The sequence below is a fragment of the Mytilus edulis genome, chromosome 8, assembly GCF_963676685.1.
Source record: "Mytilus edulis chromosome 8, xbMytEdul2.2, whole genome shotgun sequence".
In the NCBI taxonomy this organism is placed as follows: Eukaryota; Metazoa; Mollusca; class Bivalvia; order Mytilida; family Mytilidae; genus Mytilus; species Mytilus edulis.
In genome coordinates, this window is record NC_092351.1 from 34,030,778 (window position 1) to 34,034,738 (window position 3,961).

The 3,961-nt window shown below is 30.3% G+C and overlaps 1 long non-coding RNA gene across 1 annotated transcript; it reads right to left on the bottom strand.

Annotated features, from left to right (window-relative positions):
- Positions 1-205: 205 nt before the first annotated feature.
- Positions 206-3,665, bottom strand: LOC139486980 (uncharacterized). Its single transcript, XR_011655701.1, has 3 exons — positions 3,583-3,665; positions 2,636-2,720; positions 206-784 (listed from the first exon to the last, which is right to left on the bottom strand). It is a non-coding gene; the product is annotated as an uncharacterized lncRNA (long non-coding RNA).
- Positions 3,666-3,961: the final 296 nt, after the last annotated feature.

Consider the following 3,961-nt stretch of genomic DNA (forward strand, 5'->3'; position numbering starts at 1 on the left):
AAATAAGAAACTCAGAGGAATATCAAGAAAATTTGACGACATAAGAGAATTTTTACTGAGGAAGTAGTGTGATCAAACGAACTACACATTGAGTAATTAAAAAATAATCAACATGCCAGGAAAAGGATCAATCGTGTAAGAATAAGAAACATATATTTATTACAAAGTTGAAGTTACAATAAAATACATTTCAATGTACTAATAATACATACATGGAATACATATTTTGTTTTCGGTATATAGTACACAAAAGTCTAAACAACACTTTGAATTAATTTGTTAGCCAATTACTCGATAAAAAAGTGTAACAATATAAAAATGGTAAACTTTATTGAATAGCATTCACTGCTTATATGTTTTGTTCCATTGTATGTTATTGGCTGATATGATGAACTATTATCTTATATTTAGATTATCTTTGCTACGCTGAAAGTGTTATAAACATCAAAAAGTTCCTTACCAGTGGTCATTTGTACCCAAATCGTGTCGCCGGCTACCAGAGCATAGTCGATAGATACTGATGCCATGTTATAAGTTTTATCGGTGAATAGCCACCCCAAAATAGTTCCAGGTGCAGGACCCTTCCTTATAGTAAGATGGGCGGCTTCAAAGCCAGACATCAAGGTAACAGATATTAAGTAAGTACCATCTGCAGTAGCTGGAACAGTAAATATACCCGTCAAGGGATCATATCCAGTGCCGATGTAAATTGGCTTGGTGTATTTGACTATATTTGGTGGATTCACATCTAGTTTTCCTGATTGTAATGAATATGAAAATGCAGCTGAAAAAAGATTTAAAACAGATTTTGAAACAGGTATGATATACACATACATAAACGAACATATAGTATGCCTTTTTAAAAATCATTTGACCTTAAATAATATATAAATTAGAGAGGGTGATAGAGCACCTTTTTTCTTCGAAATAACATTGTCAACCGAGGCGAGTCAATATTGACAATGTTTATCGACAGGTGTATCGAGATGTATGTTAATTATCTATGACAAACCTCATAGCCAGAGATAGAGCAAACTGTCTCCCTCGTATTAACCAATCATAATCAGTTATGTCATCGTAAGTTTTATAACACATATTTATACCATGTATCAACACTTTATTCTCCTACGATGTGCATAAGAAATTTTGAAATTTTATAGATATTTAAAGAATTTTATACAGTTATTCCATTTTGCTGCATTTCAAAATCTTTTCTGTTTAGATTTGTACACAATTTTGCTAATAATATGAACTCAATTCCTTTTCTTCTAAAAAAATATATCAAAATCTGTTTGTAAAGTAAGTATAGAATGAATTGGTTGCAGTTACACTTTTGTCATGTTTATATAATGACCAATAGATGACGTTTATCTTTAAAATGATAAATGAAAAAAGTTGAAGCTCTCGTCAGGCATATAGTTTAATTATGAGTACAAATTTTGTCTATAGGGGGACAAACGTTGTCATTATAAACCAAGATAAGATATCAAAACTTCTATTGTTAGTGTCGGTGCAGCAATATGAATTGAAATATGTAAAGTTAGATCTTACAGCCGACGTAATTGTGTAAAGTTGGATCTTAAAGCCGACATACTTGTGTAAAGTTAGATCTTAAAGCCGACATTCTTGTGTAAAGTTAGATATTAAAGCCGACAAAATTATGTAAAGTTAAATCTTATAGCCGACATAATTGTGTAAAGTTAAATCGTATAGCCGACATAATTGTGTAATCATTATATTAGTCAATACATCATACGTTACTATATTTATTGATTGGTAATACCGACATATACATTTATGTTTTTGATTAATGTGAACAAATTAACTTGATTTTCTGACTATCCTGGCATATCAAAACTACGGATTCCTAATACAGGTTCATTTTTGTTTTAATAACAAAAAGAAATAACAGGACTCTAAATTAAAGACGACCATCAGTTTGATTGTTGTACACCAACATTACTGCTATTTAGCATGTTTACATTACCCTGTAACCAAATGTTAAATATTGTCATAAATATATTTCTACTTAGTATACGTATGATACCGTTGTTATTCGATGCTCTCATAACCAAACTGTAAGCTTATGAATATTTACGGGCTGCTACAAGATAAATCGGGTAAGAACTTTGCCTTCGACCAAAACCTTTTATGACTTGACGAATATGGTCTTCGTTTAATTATACAATATGCGTAAACTTATTTTAAAAGGGTAAGAAAATCGTTTTTGATATGCAAAAGGCAAATCAGAAATTCCCTTGAAGATTGAATACATGTAGTAATGTATATGATAAGACACATGGACAATCTATCGTATTTTAACAGCCAATGCAAGCTAGCGCCAGGCATAAGTTGAAATAGTAAATGGTGGACCAAGGCAATTGTTAACTATCATGGTTTTATCAATTATAATCGAAGTGAATTTTGTGCAAGACTCTTTTTAAAGTTTTTTTAGTGGCTGATCCGTCTAAAATGATTTTTTTGCAGTCACAAAATAGTCCTATGACAAGCAGTCTTCTTGTTAAGTTAATGATTGTCGTATTTTTTAGCCAGGTTAAGCAACAGGATGTTCTTGAAACACTTTTCGCTATCAATACATTACATATTTGTACATTTTGGTAAATAAAAATCTTACCAGTACTTGCAAAACACATCCACACAAAAAAGATCTCTGTTAGAATAGTAGTCATTTTAATTGCCTTTGAAGTTGATAAGCGTATCTGCAAGAAAGAAAATTACCTAGATAATATGTATATGATTCTTAAATAGATAAATGCCATAAGGAAAACATCTTACATACATGTTTTTAAACATGCATTCATCTTATTCACTAAAAAAGTATAAACACAAATATCGAACTCAAAAAATAAATTTAGAAAATGAAATGTTCGTAAAATCTAACCAAATCAAATTCTCGATTATATCAAACAACGGAACAAACGTAACCGATGTTTCAACTCTTCGATTTAAGGCGTTCCAATGAAGTTAAATCAAAATTTTAAAGAGAAGTGCAAAATCTGCAATGTCAATCTAATCCAAGGAGTACAAACACCATATGGCTTTGAACACTACGTGTGGTTAATAAACAGAAAAATATACCGGGAGTGAGTGTATCAATAATAGTTTATGTCAACGCGGGAGCTCTGACACTTTGCTTTAGACAAATCACAACAATTTGAAGTCTTAGTATATTACAAAAGCATTTTCAACCAACAATTAAAAATATATTGAATAAATAATTAGAAATAGAAAAACATTACGACACTTATGATGTAAAAAAAGAAGATGTGGTATGATTGCCAATGATACAACTCTCCACAAGAGATGTTTGTTGATATTCATTTTCTACTGAACTTACAACACACATGTATGTATGAAAAAAGAATTCAGTATAGTATTTGCGTAAACAAAACAGCGCAATGAAATAAAATGTAAAGGAAAAACAAATAAAGGTGAAAAATCTTTTTTTTAAACAACTCATTTTCTGAAATAATTAGTTTTGCTAAATAACTAATGTAAGTCCTTTTAATTTCAACTGTAGCAATTTTTGAAGAAAATACCTACGGAAACACAAACACTTACCTTTATAAATAATATAAGGCTCTGCTGCTACAACTCTGAAGTTGAAGTTATCAATCAAAGGTGTATGGATATATGTATATGGGAACAACAGTCTATATACCGTAAGTCACTGTCATGCATATTCATTTTTCTAACACATCAAACGAATAAAACGCAGGATCCAATTGTTTGCAATTAAAAGATATAATAGACGTTTTAATGCAAAGGAAGCATTTTAAGATGTTTATCGGTAAAATTGTCTTTTCTAAACCAAGTGAAAAGCATTGCTTTACACCAAAAGATGTTATCGTGAATCTTGAAAATACCATAAATGAACATTTAAAGGGAAAGATGTTCTAACATAAATATATGTAGATTTTCAAAAAGAAAAGGGGTAATT